Raw genomic sequence first — 20,491 nt, 5'->3', positions numbered from 1 at the left:
TGTGGAAAATCTTAAAGCGCTATTATTTTTAAAAGGTACTGTATAAATAATATAAATACTGTATAAATATAAAAATAGATGTAATACTATCATTCATCTCTCTGCAACCATTTAGTTCATACTGCCAAGGCAAATGACTTTTGTGTGTATTACCTTCCTGCTGAGCTCCAACAGAGGTCCTATGGAAATGCATTTCACTTTGCCAATCTAAATAATCTGTTGCCAAGAAACACACAGAGCTTTAAAAATATTTCTTTTTCTGTCTTCATGTAGTTTAGACAAGAATGGCTTAAATATTTGATTGAAACAAGTAATTAATCAACAATTCCAATGACACATCATCTCCATCTTTGGTGAGAGGATTTTATTTCAAGCATTTTTTGGGTCCATGGTAGTTAACTCTTACAAATTTCTTGTCTTACAGACAGCCTTTTAATACTATGTTTTGTAGGAAAGCAAAGGGCTTTAGAGTCCTAGTCTGAGGTACAGGCAAAGCCGAAGCCACTTTGTTTGCCTCTCATTAGTTGCAAATAATTTTCATTTATTTCACACTAGTTCCACTTATCTCATGGCTTACGTGAGCGGTAACCATAAACCAAGCTAAAACGTGGATCAGTAGTGCTCCAGTGGTTCCCTGGTAACTGCTCAAGTATGTTTCCATGCAAGGTGTGCAGCCTGCTCCTGACCCTCTCTTGCTCTCCATCATCCTCTTCTGAATCTCAAATTTACAGCAGGGTAAGAATGGGTGAATTCATGCAGTCACTGTTTCCAGTCTTAACTCAAACGATTTTGTGAGCAATGTCTTTATGTTCTTCACCCTTAAGGTCTTATTGTTAACTGTTGTTTAGTGTATCTGAGCCCTTCCAGGTAACAGATTCATAACATGAAACCAGTGAAAGGGTTAACTCACTTTTGGAGGGATGGATGGATGGATGCATGGATGGATGGATGGATGGATGGATGGATGGATGGTGGGACAAATTCTTTGGTGTTTGGTTGCAGGAAGGGACTGCATGGTCACTGACATGTTTTAGTTTAGTTGTGATGGAAAATATTTAACGAAGTGGAATAGTTTTCATTGCAGCTCAGAAATACTAAGGTTTTGTGCCTTATACTAAATAAATAAATATACTAAACAATAAGGTTAAATAAACATACAACTTAAAAATACTAAGGTTTAAATAAATATAAATAGAAAATGTAAGTAAATACAAAGAACACTAAGTATTTGTCAATCAGAGTTGGACCCCGTGTCTGAGGACAGCTTGTCTCCTGCTTTCATGTTCTTTCTGCTGGGATTTGTAATCTGTTTTTTTCCTCTAAAGTGCATCTATTTAACTGTTCCAGCAGAGGAAGAGATGGCAGGTAGCTATGATAAATCACTTCTCCTGTAGCTGATTTAATAGATTTTACTTTGAAAGTTCTTGTAAGCTAAACTGATCATTGAAAAAGCCACTTGGAGAACGTGCAGTGCTGCTGGAGAAAACTCAGATTCAGATGCCAGTCAAAGAAGGAGTATGTAGCATCCGATACAGGACAGCTGAAGTGGTATTTACAATGACAGCATCTTCAAATGTGGTTCTTCAGACAGTTTCTTCTATGATTCTTCCAGTGTTTCTGTGAAGAAGGATTATGAACACAAAAATAATAATATATTTGGTACCTGTATTGTGAAGAAAGCCATTATCATCAAGCCATTTGCAAGAATGACACTTCTTAAAACATTCCCTTAAAACATTTTGAATTCTCATATGAAGTTTGAAACTTGCTTTGCACTAGACATGACATTCAATTATTTTAATTCTCCAAAATCAATACTGCCTCTAGAACAAGTAGTCCAACAAAGCCAGTGGAGTAACTCTGGAGTTATGCCAAGGAACCCAAGAACAAGCTTATCTTCAGTGTAAAACAACACAGATTTTATGTAATACTCTTTTAAATGTCTTAGGGTCTTCCTGGGCTTCTGTTGCTGTTAGCAAGTGCTGTGGACTCGGGCACTAGATGGCGAAGTTAGGTAAACTGTGATCATGCTACCAGCTCAAAGTTAAAAAAAAAAAAGAATACACAATTTATTTTGGGAAAAACAAAACAAAACCAGAAAACGACAGCAGCAAATGTCCCCAGAAAAGTGCTCAGACGTCCTATGGGCAGCCCTTTGTTCTCCACAGCCTCTCTGAAAGGTTAAAAGGGTGGTAGCTGTGCACCCCCTTTACTCCAAAGGCAGAGTACTCCAGCAGAGCTTCTGTGCAGAAAAACAGCCATTGAGTAACTCTCAGTGCGGGTTTTCAGCCCGTCTCCTGTGGAGTTCACAGTCCTTGTCAGCAGAGGTCAGGAAAGGCACTACCGTGATGGAGCAAAAGGGATTACTTAGTGAAATAACCTTAATGCACTAATTGTATTTCTCCTGCAAATTACTGCTGGACTTCCTTATTTCCTGCTGCCTCAGGGGTTTTGAGGTTGTGTCTGGAGCTCGAAAGGGAAGGTACGAGCTAAGACTCTTCATAGCATCAGTTCTAGTTGCACCATTGCCCTCCTCTACCTTTCTCTCCTCTTGCTGATATTCCGCTGCCTCTAGTGCAGTCCTTTACTAAATAACAGGACACACAGTCTCAGCATGGAGTTGTGGGGCATGGAAAACTTGGAGAAAAATTGCACTTTGGTCACTAGCTCTTCCTTGTCCCATTGCTTCTGGACTGTATCCAACCTCCATGCCAGGAGGTCTTGAGGGAAGGCGAATCCATGTGTGTGTGTGAATTGCACAGCTGGAGAGGAAGGAGAAAACAGGATTCTGCAAGACTGTTGTTTTTTGGTGGGTGTTTTTGTTTGGTTGGTTGTTTTTTTGTTTTTGTTTTGTTTTACTTTTTGAGGGGATAGGAGCTAAAACTTTGCTGAGCAGTTTTAAATTCTTAGTGGTGTCCTAGGCAGATAGGTTAGGGACACAAATGCAAGTATGGGTTGAAAAGTTGAGTGACAAATTATATCTATCTGATATTATTCCAAGGCTTTGCAAGCTATGCCAAAGCTACGAACACCACTAATTTGGATGATATATTTATATTTGTGAATGTGTCTATATACAAATGAAAAAACTCAGAATAGCTCTAATCATTGAAGAGAGCAGTGCTGAGATATTCAGACAGTGGCTTTAGGCAAAACCCACTGAAAACCTCCTAATTAAGAGTTGTCATGGTCCCGTGGTAAGAAGCGCTCAGAAAAGCACATCAGTATTGCTCTAAGCACTGCTCTTTGGCCAGGAAATAGGCAGTGAATCAATATTGAGCAAGGGCTGGAACATCCCAGAAAACATTTTGTAAATAACACAATCCTGATACTCCAGCAGTCATATCTCTATTTCATCTGGATGTAGACAGCCACTGTCAGAAGCCTAACATGTCTTAAGCATTTCATGGATTTCCTGGCAACACCTTCAGGACTTTTTCTGCTTGCTAGCACTATGCTTTATTTTTCTCCTCCTATATTTGGACCTCCTTCAGAGAGGAGATACGGGAACAGGTGAGATTCCTGAGGGTCAGTTATCTGATAGCATGTGAATCTCACAGAAGTTGCTATGATCTTCTAGTTGTCACATCTGGCGTTCAGTGTTGTAGGGCTCTTTCACAATGGATCAGTTATCTGCCATACAGTGCAGTGAGCAGCAAGTAACCTGCTAACAGATTATTCTAGAGGGATTTTATTCCTCAAAATTTCTCCTGTGGGACTTCCTGTGGCTAGAAAGTCTCCTCTGGTGCATGGCAGTAATTGCTCTACTTACAGAGCAAAGCGGAGCAGGAAAACAGCAGGAAAAGGTTCTTGCTCCTTTTCCCACACTAACCATAAAATATAGCGCCTGGCCTTGAACCAAGGGCCAAGAAATCATGCGTTGCCATGTAACATGTTCAGCTGAGGAAAGTGCTTTGACGTTTAGAGAAAAGTTTTAAAATAATCTCATACACAATTCTGTTGGGGATCAGCAAGAGCTGGGCTGCTCCCCAAGGGATGGTGAGCTGGGAGGCAGCCACATGGCAAGCCAGGCAGGGACAGGCAGGGGCAGGCAGGGACAGGCAGGGACAGGCCTGAGCAGGCAGGGGCAGGCAAGGGAAGGCAAGGGTAGACATGGCCAGGCCTGAGCAGGCAGGGCAGGCAGGGGCCGGCAAGGGCAGGCAGGGCCAGTCCTGGGCAGGAGTGGGAGGCAGTACCGCCGTGGCAGAGCACAGTCCCACAGCACCGGATGCAGCCAAGGCTCCTGACAAATCCTTTCAAAAAATCTGCACTAGATTTTTGAGCATCCAGATGGATCCCCAGGCTTTGTATTGAGGACTCTACTATGAGGTCTTTTGCTGGTCTCCACATGGGGGCTTCCAGGAATTGATAAACATACTGGCTGTCAGTAAAAGTCCTCAGCCAGAAATTGCCTGCTGCTGTAGTCTGTAAAGAGCTTCTCCACCAGGGAAAACACAAGGGTACAGTAAGCATTTTGTTTTCCTCTTCTCACACCTGACTTCACATTTTCTTTAACTGAAAAGGTTGATTTGATTAACAGGTTCTGGGTAAGGTTCATGTTAGAGAGCTTAATCTTTATGTAAAATAGGAAAGAATCTAGTAATTATTGATTCTCTCAGTGTTTTTATGACATTAATAAAAAGTTGCTGTAATTAAGCTGCTTCTAGAAAGACCAGTGTTCAGACAGTTGCTGTCTTGCTTATTTTTTTCTTGAGGCAGTTGGTGTAGGTATTTATGAAATGTTTCAAATAAGTAGATTTTGTTCTAGGACAAAAAGTCTTGAAACCCTCTTTTCTGCCCTCCTCGGTTCTTGTTTCCCTGTTTGCATGCTTTTCTCCTGCAGACTGTTGTTCAGAAAGTGCCTGCCAAGTCCGTGTTGACGTGTGGATGCTGCTGGTGCCTCTGCATGAACCACAGAGATCCATATCCAGTGACTCCTGTGGAGGGAGTGACATATTGTTAACATCCCTCTCCCGCTGTCAGGAATGTAACACCTTTTGTTCTGGCTTGTCTGACTTCTCCCAAGACCATATTGGGGATAGCTGACGTCACAGGTTTGTCTGGACTGATCATTCCAAGAGGCTTAATTTGGTCCGTGTTTGATCTGTCCTTCGATTGCCATAAATTTTTTCCAGTGACTGCTTTTATGGTGTTTGTTTCCTTTGTATGTGCCATCACTGAAGATTGCCTTTTAACTGTGTCAATTCTGATCACTTGACTGTTACTGGTAGAAATACATACATACGTATACATGTATGTCGTTTAGTAAATTTTTAAAAAATATTGAAAATAATGTAAAGGGTAAAGATTCTAGATATGAACTCTTAGTGAAAAACTCAAGGAGTTAGTTTAGTCAATACTGTATTATAATTAGCAGTTGAGTAGTCTAATTACTTACTAATACATGGTGTTGATTCTTACTTACATAAACACTTCATCAATAAAAAAATCATTATGCAAGAATTAGTATTATTCAGATAAAAGTCTTTGAGGCAATAAAATGATACTGTGATTACTGTGTAATTCTGAAAGAAATTATCAGTACCTATGAAGTACTATGAAGTACTATGGCATCCACAGACTCTCAAAGGTAGGTGAAGCTAGTGACAGTACAAAAGAATCAGGATCATTAGAAAAAAAAAAAGTTTAGTGAATTGTATAATTTTACTTTTTTCTTATTGCTGCCTAATTTTGATAAAGTAAAACATCTCCTGTATTCTTTGAAATATTCTTTGTAAGGAGCAGAACTTCAGCATCCATGGAGGTTTGTGTAAGAACTTTATGCTGGAGACTTAGGAATTTATTTTCACTCTTCATTTTGGGCTTGCAAATGGAAATGACAGATAATACATACATATTACATAAATGTCAGTGGTTAGTTCAAATCAAAGCCTGCTCCTTGAAAAATTTCTATATGGAATAGTGCAGAAGAGGATATATGGGTGATAGGATGGCAATTAACAATTTCCAGTGCAGGTGTATACTGTATGTGAGCAGTAGCCTCTGATGAATCCAGACATCTTCACACTTTTGCTATAAAAAAAATTATTTCTTCATAGTGACTTTTATTGTATTTCTTGTGGAGTTCAGTGTTTTCCCTTTACTAAGACACAGTATGATGATTGAATGACAGTGCCAATCACAGTGAAACAGAGGATCTTGGGGGTTGGATAGGACTTCCCCGGAACACCTTCTCTTTGGACCACAGGCGTGTTGAAATGTCACACTTTTAAGAAAATGAGTGTTTAGGACATGAAACTCCTGCTTTCGAGTCAGTATTTCAGATTGTTTGATGAAGACCCATCTTGGTCAAAAATAAGAATTTTAAGTGTGCTTCCTAGGCAGTAGTTGCACTTTGCTTATAAATAACTTATCCACTGCTTGTGTTTTGACCACAGATTTTTTTTTTTTCCTATAAAAGTACAAATGAAAGAGGGGGCAGAAAACAAATATTTACTTTTGAACAGAGAAAGAAGAGCAACAAGAAAGCATGGAACTTTTTTTGATAGTAGTATTATATGGTAGAAAATTAATATGTAAAACTCATTGATAACGGAATAAAAATATCCCAAATGACACAAAACAAGGACATGTGTGAGGTGGCAAGCCAACAGACTGGGGGAGGATAGAGCTTGGTCATTCCAGCAGATATCAAACTGGTGGTGGAGCAGGGAGATGGTTGTCATCCACTGCCAGGAAATGTCAGAGCAGGAGCCCTTCTCCTCAGCTCTTGGCAGAGACAGAGGTGCAAAAATGCCCAAGCTCCTGTCTGGAGCTCTCCAGCCAATTATGAATAATTCACATCAGATCAGGCGGGGAACAGAATTTTGTTTGCAATTACTGAAGTTCCAGAAAATGAGGAGTGGAATTAAAATTTAGGATAAATCTCAAGCATGGGCAAAGCTCTCCATAAAGCATGTTTCACTCCTAGGTCATGAAGCTGAAGAATTTATTTCTCTACCCAAAACACCACTCACTACTGGTGTAAAGAAATCGATGACTTCTGTAACAGACTCTAGGGAAGCTGCTGGACATAGTTCATTGCTTCTCTCGTAAGTACTACTAGAGTGCGTAAGCGCTCACCCAGGGGCTGTGCACTTTCTTCACATCCACTCAGACCCCATGAAGCACAAAAGAATAGAGGGCACAGGGTTCACAGAAGTGAAAAATTCCAGTGAAACTATCTTAGCTAACAACACAGTAAAAATAAATTAGCAAAAGTGGTTCCTTTGTAAACCTCCAGAATAAAGGTGGCCTTCGTGTTTTTCAGACTTCTATTGGCAAATATTTTTTATTTACTGGCTGCAACAACTAGTCTGAAGTTCATTTCTAGTTCTGAAAATAAATGGTAAAATTTGAAGGCAAATTAACAAGAGGTTTGAAATAGCAGATAAGGGGAATAATTAACTGATCCAGAAAGGCATTGCTTCTGTCGAGGCAAATGTTATCATCTTTATTATAGCACTATTATGCACTGAACTTCTTTAGAGTTAGTTGTTCTTTCTCTGGTCTTACTGACTTTTTTCATTTTTTTCCACATTAAATGGGTTCTGTAAAAAAAAAGGTGGTGGTTTGCACGCTACACTGAGCATACACAGCTTTGACTAGCTACGGCTTGACCCTCAAATCATTTCGCAGTTGGTGCAGTTAGAGAAGTGGGAGGGAGAAATGTTACTTCTGTAACCGTGATTCTGAATTTTAGATCTCTCTTTTTGTGAGTTCTCTCATCAGATGCTAAATTTTATGATTCACTGTGCTGGACTGGGTTTGCTGCTTCATAGCTGTAAGATTGATAGGGGGATTTTAGTGTATGATTCATTAACAGAAATGTTTTAAAATTGAGAGTTGTAGGAAGTCTATTGGGACCAAAGAGGAAAATCTGTGCACACACAGAAACAACATAATCTTAAACATGATCTGCCTCCTTGACCTTTACAGAATTTGCCAGGCTGGGTAATTGTCAAAAATGGGAAGTAGCTGTCACCTGGACTAGCTGTTTTCACAGTTTGTACTGCATGTATGTTTGCATGGTACTCGCCAGTAGAACTAACTGATTGACGGTATTAAAGAATCCTTAAAAAGACACTCTGAATAGCAAATAAAAACTGTTAGATAAGGTTGGTGTTCCTGCCCCTGGCCCCTCCGCCCCGACCCATCCCTTTAAATGTTGTCCAGAATCTAAACTACATCCAATTTGGTTGTTACAGAAATTTGGCTTAACCTGATGCAGTTTCAATGTCATGGGTAATGGAAAACTTCTGGAGGTCACACTATGAAAAGAAGTGGGTGACAAGGTGTCCACGAAGGGAGAAACTTCTGTGAATCCCTGCAGCAGCTTCCTGAGGGATATTGGTTATGAGGTGTAGCTTCAGAGGGGTACATGCAAACTCTTAAAAGGACAAAGCTTTTCTGGAAAGCTGGACAGGTGTGATGTGCTGCATGCTGCTACACCATTCTACAGTGCCCTAACAAAGAAAGACAGCAGCATCTCAACCAGTGTGAGCAAAGAGTTTGTGGCTGTGGAAGATGTTAATCACTAAAAGTGTTACTAGTTGTGCATTAAGTATGAGGAGAACAAAAATAATACAGAGAATTGTGATGTTTGGATGTAGATTTTAACTATTTTTAAATAGAAATGCTCTTATTATTTAGAAAAGCAATTGTTTAGTAATTGAAATGACAGCAGTGACTCACCTCACAGCGAGACTTGTTTCATCTGTGAAGTCTCACAGAGATCAACAAACAAAAGATGTAATCAAGAAACACATCCACTGTAAGCTGAAGCCTAAGTATGGAGGAGAAAAAAGGTGTTATTTCTGATGACAGAGGAAATGTATTTTCTATGAACGATCTACAAACTCTTTCAAGTGAAGGGTTAGGTTATTCAATCACATGCAAAAATAAATCATAAATCATCTACCAGCACAAATTTTCTGAAATTAACTGTGAAGTTATCAGCACACAAACTCAAATTGCTTTGAATACCAGGACAGACTGGCAGACTCTCTACCTGCTAAAATAACAAGAAAAAGAGATATGGTCCTTTGCCTCCAGGAACAAGTATCAGCCTCGGGGCAAGACATGGTGCTGAGAACATTTGCCCTCATGCAACTGGCCTTGCCTGGAATGGTGTTGGCAATAAATGGAGTTGCTGCTCAGCCTCAACTCTTTGGATCAAAACCTGAAAAGACATTAGTTAATGTTGTGAAGAGTAAGCAGGGAACAGGGAGTGTTGATGCACCTTGCATAGCACATCAGAAAATTGGAGCAGAGTACTGAGGAAAATTCGCATATGTTGATAAAGAGGCAGTGCCTGTCAGAATGATGCTTGAAGACTTCTGTCTGACTCACACAATTGTTTGGAGTGTAAGAATGTTGTGTATGTGGTTTTCTTGTTTTGGTTTGGTTTATTTGTTGTTTGGGGTTTTGTTGTTTGTTTGTGGTTGGTTGGTTGGTTGTTTTTTCCTGCATCAGAAGTTAGGGGTGCTAACAGTGTTCAATAAACCTGTTTGGGTTTGGGCAGGTATGGCACTTCCACGAGATCCTAAAATGCAATGACTGTTTTCAGTGAGATCCAGGATCTGTTTTCCATGTCAAAAGATTACTTCAGCAAGTTTCTGCCTTAGAAAATGTGAAGCATTAATTTACAGGTGATCCTTCAATGTAAATCCACTGTGCCACTGTGCAAGACCACAAAGTTGTGGCTGATGCCCACAGGAATTGAGACATTTGATGGATGACTGGCTCAGCAGTGCCCAAAGCCGTCTCATAGCATGATAAATGCATCCAATTGCTCCTGTCTGACCCATGGGTCTTAGGAGCTTTGTGGACAAAGAGATTTAGGGTTTTTACAGTCTAAAAATATGACATGTAAGGAGCAGATGTAACCATATAAATCATTCTAATAAAAGCAATTATCATAATCCTGCTCTGTTTTATTAGATTAGCACTTCTTTGGACAGATGTGAAGAAGAGAGCATCTGTTGGAGAAACAATAAACTGGAAAGAGGAGTATGGTCAGCACATACAGAGGGGCACAAGCTGGGTCAATAAGTTGCGTAGTAAATGGTCTGTGGAAAGGATTAGACCATGCAGTCAGGGTTAAAGGTGGGTTCTTGTCCTCACCGAAGAGAGCACTTGGAGGTGTGTGTAGGGAGTAGGATTTCATCCACAAAGACAGAATCTAATGTGGCAGATGAAAGAAAGCCAAGTGAAGAGGTTCACAGAGGGGCTTGAGAGTTTTAAGGCAGCTGAAAAGGTATTCAGTTTGATTTAGGCAAATAGGTTAAAACAAGGACACTTTCAAATCAATCCTTCTTTAAAGCTGTCTGGTGGTTGCTAACTACATTGTAACTTTAGTCAAAACCAGAAAGTTAATGTCATAATTATTTTTTGAAATAATATGTGTAACTGTTGGGAAATTTCAGTGTAAATTGCTTAATTTTGTCTACTGAATTACACATGAAAATTAAATGTTAAAACATTTAAAGGTGCTTTTACATTGATCTTCCTGTCTCCTGAAGGATTGGTTTAAGAAGATTTTAAAATTTGTTTTCTTACACACAAGAGTCCTAATTAAATGCTAGAATAGCAGACAATTCCACATGTGCCTGTGATGAATTAGGCTCACTCTGAATTGTCAGTTTTCCCTTAACTTCCTCTATGCAGCTTGTTCAGTTCATGTTCCCTGACTTACCCGGTTGTAGGCAAGAGAATAACTTATGCTTTCCACTTTACTTCCAATTTATTTTATGATACTGTAATTGATATATATCAAAATAAGGACAGAAAAGTGAAATCACCCATAAACCATTCAGGAATAATGACTCGTGGGAGTCCATTTTTATATCTCTACACTTTATTAAACTGGATTCTTGCAGTACAGGAGTTCTGCTCAATGCTGGGGGAGAAAACAGCACTTGGAGCTAAAAGCTGTGTTACGTGTTTCTTTTTGGTGTTCGCTAGAACAGCCAAGAGACCATTGGAGCAGACACCATGACTTAAAGCCTGCACTGTGCTACCTAGAAGTGCTTTTGGGATCTTTGATCAGAGTGCATGTTTCAACTACACATCAGGGCATGGCCCAGGCATGTCCTATCCTTACCATACTTGGGTATCTGGAGAGAAAAACTGGACACCTGGGTCAGGGGGATCCAGTAGTCAGGTGTTCAGTCTTGAGGACCTGAATTAGGAATTCATGTAGCAGCAATCTGCTCTATCATGACTTCTGCTCCCCTTTCTCAGGGCAGGTGTCATGGGGCAAACCATGCAGATGGGAGTTCCTCTCTTCAGGAAAACATCTGGTTTTCTCCTGAGTGGCTGCAGGTCGGCCATTTACCATCTCCTGCCTGAGTGGAGTCCACACTGGAAGAAAGCACCAGATCAAGAAAAAAATGAAGGGATCACATGAAAAAATAGAGGTCAGTATCTCCTGTAATATACCCTTAACAACAGATTCACTTAAACAAAAAAAAACCATAAAATATTTTTCTCAAATAAAGTGTATCTTCTGTCCATCTCCATCTTTGTCTGGGTTTGTTGCAGGACTTTGGCACAAGTATGACGACAGACAAAAGTTGGATGAAAAGCAACAGCCAGAATGTTCATTAATAATTAAACTCCAAAGATGCAAAAAGCCTGCAAGATTTCAAACTGCACTAAACCTTTGGGCTGGATCCCACTTCTGCAATGCTGTTCCTTTGTTGATTAGGATGATGGCCTTATACATGAAAATATTGACTTTGCACTAAACCTGGAGGTTTGTAACAATTGTCGTGAAACAGATGTTCTTATTTTTAATGTTGTACAGAAGGATATTCATGAGTTTCTTGCCTTTCAGTTGCTAGACTTAGTCCTTTGAATAAATTGTTTTTTGTTCCTTGCCTGTGCTTAATTTCCAGGAGTGGGATTTAGCTTTGTGTATAAACCACTTCTTTTCCCATCTGTTACTTTACATAATGGTACTCAGTTTAATTTTCAGTTTTTGGCATTCTTAGGCTAGGCCCAAGCTGCTATGGGTTATAAATGAATTAACAAGAGCAAACACAAAGCAGTTCTTCAGAACCTTAATTAAATATAAGAAAAATGTTCAAATCTTTAATTAAATGTTTTTTCTTTATCTGCCATACATTATTTGTTTCCACTTAGTTATTACTCAGAAAGGTTGGTTTATACTAACCTTGTACTCCATACGAATGGAACAAAAAATTCTTTAAACTGAAAGCACTGAAAATAAGTCCATCCTGAAGGAGAAATTGTGTTGATCCTTAGTTCTGCTTATAGCACAGACTAGATTAGATTCCATATTAGTATCATCTCATGATGATGATCTTTGTTTTTTAAAGTAATTTATTTTTTTCTGGATGATTCAGTTTTTTACATAACAATTTCTATTTCACTCTTTTGTTTACATACTTCCCCCTGGAAGGGGAAGATTCAAAGCTTCAGAGAAATTTTGTTGGCAGCCTTATATCTCTTTCTCTGAAAAGAAAGTGCATTCTTGAGGAATGTAACAGTATAGTTATCTTGAAGAACAGTGGAATCTGGGAGTTCGCTTTAGTTAATACTGGCAATTCAGTTTTAGTTTTAATTATTTGCAGACAAGTGAAAGCAGCAAATTTTATTTCTGTAAAACCAAAAGTTTACTGGAAACAAAGCATCCTGGATGTGGGAAGAACTTGTTAGCTTCTGCTTGGATTGTGTGGCTTACCCAAGATATGAATAATGAAGTACAAAATAATGAGATTCTGCTGTATGTAAAAGCACTGCGGTGTCTTGTGGAGTAGAAAATAAAGTATACTTGTGTGCTCTTGACAGGAATCTGAGCAGTTCCTTCCAGCTATTTTTCTTTCCATCTGCATTTTTTCAGGTTTCTCTCAGGTAAGGCAGTGGGACAAGGATTCACAGGAACTTCTAAAACACGGTCTCAAGATAGTTAAACACTAAAATGGAGGATTCTCTAAGAGAAGGTGAACTTTGGTGAGTAGCTGCCAACACAAGATTTGATTTCTAGCCTATGTTACAACTCTGCAGTCTCACTGTCACGAATAGCTTTCTACCTTGCAATCGCAGTCACTGTGTCCGATCAGTCTGGATGGCCTTGGGTAAACCAGCTCTACAAAGTTTCAGCATTCAGACACTCACCACTCTCTCCCAAGTGTAGGTCTGGCAGTTTTAAGACCTATTATGTGAAACAAAGTGAAAATGTGGAGGAAGATGACAAGTGACTATGTACAATTTAATTCTAAAGCTAAACAGGGAGTATCACGTTTTCAGGGAGATGAGAAAACAATGAAGGGCAGAAATGAAAAATTAATAATAGTATTATTTGGGGCTTGATTAGACAAGTAAAGACCAGCAGGTGGGGTAGACTGGATATCAACTATTTGAATATCTTGACTTTCAGACGTCCAAGTGGTAACACTAATTCAGTATACATTTTCACATATAAGAGCCTAATAATTCTAATGTCTAAGTGAATAGAGGACCATCCCTTTCTCTTGGTAACAAAACTTTACGCATCATTTACACAAGGAAATAGAATAATTAATTGCATGATTATACAGCTTTTATCACTACAGAGCTTGTATCAGATATGCTGAAAACTCCTTAATAGAGTGGAACAAAGTCTTCTTTTGATTTATTTTTTAGTCAGCCTGATAAGTGTATAATTGCTGGAGATAAACAGAGATGTTACCGATGAAGTCTGAAGCACCTTGAAATGAAGAGGCTTTCAAAAGACACTCCTGCAACTACCAGAGACATGACAAAGGCAAGAAGGTGAAGACGACAAAAGTGACTTTTATCTTCTGTTTCCTTGCAAGGTCAGTGTCAAATGTAGCTCGGCTGAATTGATCCATCATTTTTTTTTTTTTAATTTTTAAAATAATTTAAATATCATCTGATATTCAAGAATAACATAATTGTTATTTGTACAGAGGTATGCAGAAATCCACAAGTATTTAGAATTAAAATAAGATTGGGTCAGACTGAAGGGCATGATAAGTTCCTTGGTGACACTATCACAAACTTTCAGCAAAGCAGCACTGATTTTCTGCACTAGTTTACGTGCAGCCCGTTTTTCCTGTGGTGCTCTAATGCTGCATGTTAATAAGTTAAATGTTTCATAAAAACAACAGTTTCCAGTAGAGTTTGGGCTTTTATTATTTCACTTGTGAGGTTGTAAATATTCAAGATCAACATAGGATTGAAATGTTAGTCTATGGCATCTATAGGTGGGAAACTCTTACAGTTATGTTTTATTCGAAAAAATGGTGCTGTTTTTGAGATTTTCACATCATGTATTTTCCTCTGCTGAGGCACAGTGAGCTGAATTAATTATTCATTTATCAACCAGAGAGACTCAAGGTATCTTCCTTTTAAGGATGCTGGAAAAAAGAAAGCTGAACTTTCTACAGTTAGAGTTACCAGTTGTGTTTGTTTATGAAAATTGGAGTTTGATGTACTTCATAAGAAAATACCTTGAGTGGTTGAAAAAAAGGGTGAAACAGTCACATTTTAATTTTATATAAAAGCAACGACATTCCCAAGTCAGTCTTAATCTGTTGTTTTTCTTGCACATGAATAAAATAACTGAACAAAACTGTTTATCATTTGCTTGTGGCATTGCTGTGGCAATTCCTTTGACCCTGAAACACTTTTGTTTTTCACTTAGTCAAACTCTACAGAAAAATGAAGTTTATAATTAAAAATGTTACTGTAGGCGTAAATATGCAGTGGTAGGGTTGACATCATAAGAAGAAAGAGAAGTTTCACTCTGTTTTCTGGAAGTCTAAAAACCCCAGACCTTATCTCAGACTTTGCTATTACAGTTCAGAGAACTCTGCGGAGCCAAAATTCATGGCTGTAATTTAGTTTCAGTCTTGTGATCTATAGAAATGAATTCAAATAATTTCCTCTGAAATATGGTTGTTCATAACATGCCAAATATTGAGTTATGTTTATCAGTGTGGTGGTGGCTCTGTATCTAGGTTACAGTTTCCATGAAACAGGCAAGACATAATTAAATTCCTATAACACAGAACTATTCAGTACTGTGACAAGTCTCCCTTACGGTGTGGTTGTGTGGGCTAAATATTGATGGTTTTACCTTCATTTGTACCTTACCAGCATCTCTTATGAAGCTCCTGAGAAATAATCTGAAAGGAGTAGATCTGCTAATTTCCTTACTGCTGCAAAGGAATGTCTTATTTCAATATTAGGCGCATTTTTTAAGGATTCTCCAAATATAGTAATATGAGACCCAACTGTTTTAGTCATAGAGAAAAACCTAAAGAAAAAGGGGGGATGGGCTCCTTATCCCCAGCTGCTTATGACTGAGAGCTACAGCAGCAGATAAGGCATGATGTGCCAGGGCAGATTGAGGAGAAAAAAATAAGATAAGCGATATAATAAAAAATGTTATCAGATCAGCTGTCCTGCTAGTCACCAGCATGCTCGTAGCCTAACTGCTGCTAATTGAGCCTAACTGCTGCTGATTGTATTGTTGGCATCTAGACAAAGAAAAAATTTACATAGGGAGATAAAGGGGAAGAATGGCATAGCTGCGTTTGTGGTTATGGGGAAAGCCTTGCAAAAGTGAGAAGCAGCACGGAGAAAGGCGTGAAAACGTTTTATGGAAACGTTAACAAGAGATGGAGATGGCAATCATGTCAGGGGCTGGTCAGAGGCAGGAGTCAGAAATAAAGGAGGAGTGTGATGTTGGATGGGAACGAGATCTGAAAGGTATTGCGAGGGTGAAGTAGATTATATTTTAAGTAATCCATGGAGAAATTTGAACACAAGGTCAAAGGGCTGGAGTGAGACACCAGGAAACTGAGAGTAAGACCTTGTTCTTACCTCACCTGGTGAGCTGTGCTATGTTGGACTGCGAGCGTGACAGAGGAAGTCACAGGACATTTGGGAACCAAGAAAATCAGTGTGCTTGGCAGTTCCCTTTTGCTGAGTGCATCTTATACTGCAAAGTATGCCATACCTGGACAATTCTTTTTAGAAAACTATACATAACAGTGGAGCAAGACATCTCCAGTGTCAAGTGCAAGTGGCCACGCATGAGCTCCATTATAGACTGAGCTCCCATTCAGGAGCCGCTTTTGGCTCCAGAAAGCTTGTGCTTTCTGCTGGAAAACAAGGTACTCTGTATAGGTACAGCTGTAACCCTCTACATCCAAATAACCGTACTTCACAAGTTCTGTCCTTTGATGGAAGAAGCCTTTTACTTTTTGCCTGTGTAGACAAGCTGACAGAAACCAAATTAGGTTTCTGGTGAGGAAGCCCAAGCGCAGGCACAGGGGTCAGGGATGCAGCTTGCTTTCTCTGGCACCCCACATCCGGGCACAGTCCCCACAGACAGCTCTGTCTCAAGCCCTCAAAATTTGTATTTTTTAGCTGCTTTGGTATGTCATGTTGCAAGATGGTGACTATCCTGTTAACTCCGTGTTCCACCTGGCACCAGATGTTCTTTCGCCCTTAGCTGAATGGCAGCACTTTATAAATTCCTCTTCACCCAAAAGCACCTTCTTTCTGCCAGTTCCCAGCCCCGTATGTTGTAAACGGCTGCTGGAAGAAAACTCCTTCCAATGTTGCACAAAAGGCTGCATTTCAGCCATTTATTCCCGTTGTACACTGCCATTCTCCTAGCAATTATGCATGCTACCTAAGGTCAGAGAGTTACAGTCATGATGTAGAACTTGGCAAGGTAAGAAACAAACTTTTGAAGAATAGTCACTTGGTAAATTTTTTCTTCCTTCTAGTTAGAATAGTAGGCTTTATTTTCTGTCCTGCAGGGTGCACACTGCTAGTTGGTTTGTGTTTGTGGTTGTTGTTGTTTGTTTCTGGTTTTGTTTGTTTGTTTGGTTGGTTCTTTTAATGCAATGGATTGCATTTGTTGACTTATTAAATCAAGCATTTTTTCAGAAGAACTAATTTTCCTTCTCTTTAGCAAGATAATGGATGATCGAATGGGAGATAATTTAACTTCTCTGATGAAGGCACAACTCAAATTTTAAAACAGATTGTTAAAAACTACTATTAATATATAAAAGTATTTTACAAATATAAAAGATCCAATAAAATATGCCCAAATTATTATATGAATATTAATTTTAATTTTATTGATTACAGAAATCTAGAAATCTTAAAAATAAAATCTAAATAGGAACATAGCATGTTTACATTACTTTCTCATAGTACCAGTTCATATATGCCTTATTACATTGCTAATCCTTATGTGTCCTTGCCCTCCCTACTTAATAAATATAACACTAACTATTCTTCAGAGACAACTGTCGTTCATAAGCAGGTCAATTATCTTTGTTATTATTATTTTTATCAGAAAGACAAATTTTACATCCTAACATAGTTCTTTTGATATTAAATTACTTTTAATTTTGCATAAAAGCAAAGTCCTCGAGACAGGGGGGTGGCTAGTAGGATGAGAGAGGTCCTCCTTCCCCTCTACTCTGCCCTGGTGAGACCACATCTGGAATATTGTGTCCAGTTCTGGGCCCCTCACTTCCAGAAGGACAGGGAACTGCTGGAGAGGGTCCAGCGTAGGGCAACGAAGATGATTAAGGGAATGGAGCACCTCCCTCATGAAGAAAGGCTGAGGGAGCTGGGTCTCTTTAGTTTGGAGAAGAGGAGACTAAGGGGGGACCTCATTAATGTTTATAAATATATAAAGGGTGACTGCCATGAGGATGGAGCCAGGCTCTTCTCGGTGGCAAACAATGATAGGACAAGGGGTAATGGGATCAAGCTGGAACACAAGAGGTTCTGCTTAAATTTGAGAAAAAACTTCTTCTTGGTGAGGGTGACAGAGCACTGGAACAGGCTGCCCAGGGAGGTTGTGGAGTCTCCTTCTCTGTAGACATTCAAAACCCGCCTGGACATGTTCCTGTGCGACCTCACCTAGGCGTTCCTGCTCCAGCAGGGGGATTGGACTAGATGATCTTTTGAGGTCCCTTCCAATCCCAAACATACTGTGATACTGTGATAACTGATAAGAGTTCAGTACAAAATATTGATAATAATTTTCCTTGGAGCTTGAGTGGATGTAATAACACCAGGAAATGTTTTATAAACTTTTCCTTCATGTTGACTGTTCATGTCTTGATCACAAGTGGGCAGGCTGCTCATCCTCTTTCTAGTAATGATATAATAATTCTTATCACTATTATTATTATTACTAATCTGGAAGAAGAACCAGATGGACATGGGAAAGAAAATCTGTATTTAATCAGTAATACAATATACAGCATGGCCTCATATGCCTAGGGCTGCTGCAACCTGGCAATATGTAAAACCTTGTGACCTTTATTTTGACCGCAAAGACAGATTTAGGCACGTGCTAGGTGTTTTCACACACGTGGCCCCATGCCTGTGGGTGCCTGTGGGTGTCTGTAGGCTGGCGCTTGCAGCACGCACCCGCTGGCATGAGCAGCCGCAGGGAGCAGAGCTGGCATGGAGCAGAGCCAGGGCTGACGGCTGCCTGACAGCCAGAGCTTACGGGAGGCAGACCACTGGCTTGCTCCTGCAGCCCAGCTGCCCCACGTTGTCCAGAATGCCTGCCCTGACGTGGATCTCTTCCAGAAATTTTAGTTCCTTGTATCCCCTAAAGCTGCCAGGGACTTATCTTCCTCTGGCTCTGCACAGCTCGGCCCTGAAAGTGTGATGATTAAACACACTTATCAACTTCAAGGTTTAGCATGCCAGCTTTTGGCAACGCCTGAACTCAATTAGAGGGCTATATGCCCCTTGGTAAATCCCACAAAAGGGTGTGTGGCTGAGGCTAGGGAAGCTTTTAGTAGAATGGGCCATTCATGAGGAACTTTTACAGAGTAGAAATTCAGTATTTTTGCAGAGAAGTTATATCCATAGAGCACTATGACAACAGTTCTTCAGTCAGGGGTTGTCTTAGAATTATTCACTTAATTCCCAGTGCTGCTCTCATTGCTCAAATAAACAGCTCAGTTTTCTGCAGACTTTAATCCTTGGATTACTTATTTGTGATTTCTACAAGCACAAGAAAAAACAACACTTCTTTTTTTTTGAAACACAATCAATTATTTTATTGCTCAGGAATTGTTTCTATCAGCTGCTGAAGTTCTCTTTCCATAAATGTAGCCATAAATGCAGGGAAAAATAATCTCATATTTTTTGATAATTGTATCTTAGCTTTAACTGGTGGTGACTTAGAACAGGAGAAAAAGCATATATTGTCAATGAAATCTACTGTGCAGAAAGTTCCTCATTTGCAATGGAGTAATGTATTTGTCCCTTATCGTTCTAATGACCAAATATTTATAGAAATATAACTTCATGAATCTCTATGATATAAAATTCTCTAACAAGAAGCTACATACTAAATTTCTTATTCAATTTATATAAGTTTGTTTTCAGTCTTTTATTCCTACAAAAGTGCTACAAGTGAATGAAAAAATAGTTGCAGATTCTAGGATCTAGCCCAGACACTTTTTGCCTAGGTGACCCTAGGATTACACTGAACTAATAACACCATGGAAGTGAAGATCCACAGAAAAATTTGCAAGTTGGTTTTAATTGCCACCAGACAGTCAATGGGGAATTTATTTGGGCCCAAATATGTCACCAGCACTTACCTTGTAAGCAAAGTGTGTTTGCAACAGAGAGCAGAAGCCCTCATGCATCCCCCTGATGAGCCCTCTTGCCAAATCTGTGGGGCTGTCTGAATGCTTGTTCTCTAGTTGCTTGGAGTGATTTCCACATCTCTGCAGTATCTACAAAGCACCTGCTGGCAGCCAGAAGAGCAGAACTCTCTAAAAGATAAAACTGCTGACTGAAGAGTGATGAACTGAAGAGCAGCACATGATCCTTTTCTCAGCCTTCAGCATGTTTAATTTTGGTTTCATTTTAGTAAGAATATAATTTAAACTGAACTCGTTTATAATTTCTAATTGCCTGCCTTTATCTCTCTGCCTTTGTGTCATTCCTCCTGTATCAGCTTCATTGCTTATGCAGCAGCTTTGAAATGTCTGCTTTCACAGGCCCAGGTTTGTGTCTTGCTATTTGCCATACAGGATTTTCAGTGTTGAAATTCAGGTTTTCAAGAAGGCCTTAACACAGATTCTAGGTCTGTAGCAGTAAAATGTCAAGCACTTGTATTTGTTCAAAAGTACTGTCATTCAAAAGTCAATAGAAACATGTAAGTGCTCTGCATACAAAATTCCAGGTGCAAATTTTTAGATCCACGCAGAGGTCATGTTAGGTTTATAATTACTTGAAGTTTCGCCGTGAAAGGGCATTTCATTCAGTAGTTTAACTAAATGACATTTTTGTAGAGAAAATATCTAAAGCTTATTCTGACTCCTGGGTGAACTATGGGTCACAAGTATCATGTTGTAGTGAGTGAGGCAAACGCTGGAAGGTGATGAATAGATAGAGTTATAGTCTATGTAGCATGTGAACAAATCCTACTCTACTCAGCACATGCTGG

At 39.4% G+C, this 20,491-nt stretch overlaps 1 long non-coding RNA gene across 1 annotated transcript in view; it reads right to left on the bottom strand.

Annotated features, from left to right (window-relative positions):
- Nucleotides 1-349: 349 nt before the first annotated feature.
- Nucleotides 350-20,491, bottom strand: part of LOC135579364 (uncharacterized) — a 62,031-nt gene continuing 41,889 nt past the window's right edge. The window contains exons 2-3 of the long non-coding RNA XR_010472294.1: nucleotides 8,695-8,785; nucleotides 350-1,617 (exon numbers count right to left, since the gene is read on the bottom strand). This is a non-coding gene — a long non-coding RNA (uncharacterized LOC135579364). The remainder of the gene's footprint in view (nucleotides 1,618-8,694; nucleotides 8,786-20,491) is intronic.

The sequence above is a fragment of the Columba livia genome, chromosome 4, assembly GCF_036013475.1.
Source record: "Columba livia isolate bColLiv1 breed racing homer chromosome 4, bColLiv1.pat.W.v2, whole genome shotgun sequence".
Lineage (NCBI taxonomy): Eukaryota > Metazoa > Chordata > Aves > Columbiformes > Columbidae > Columba > Columba livia.
This window is presented reverse-complemented; position numbering and strand designations above follow the sequence as displayed.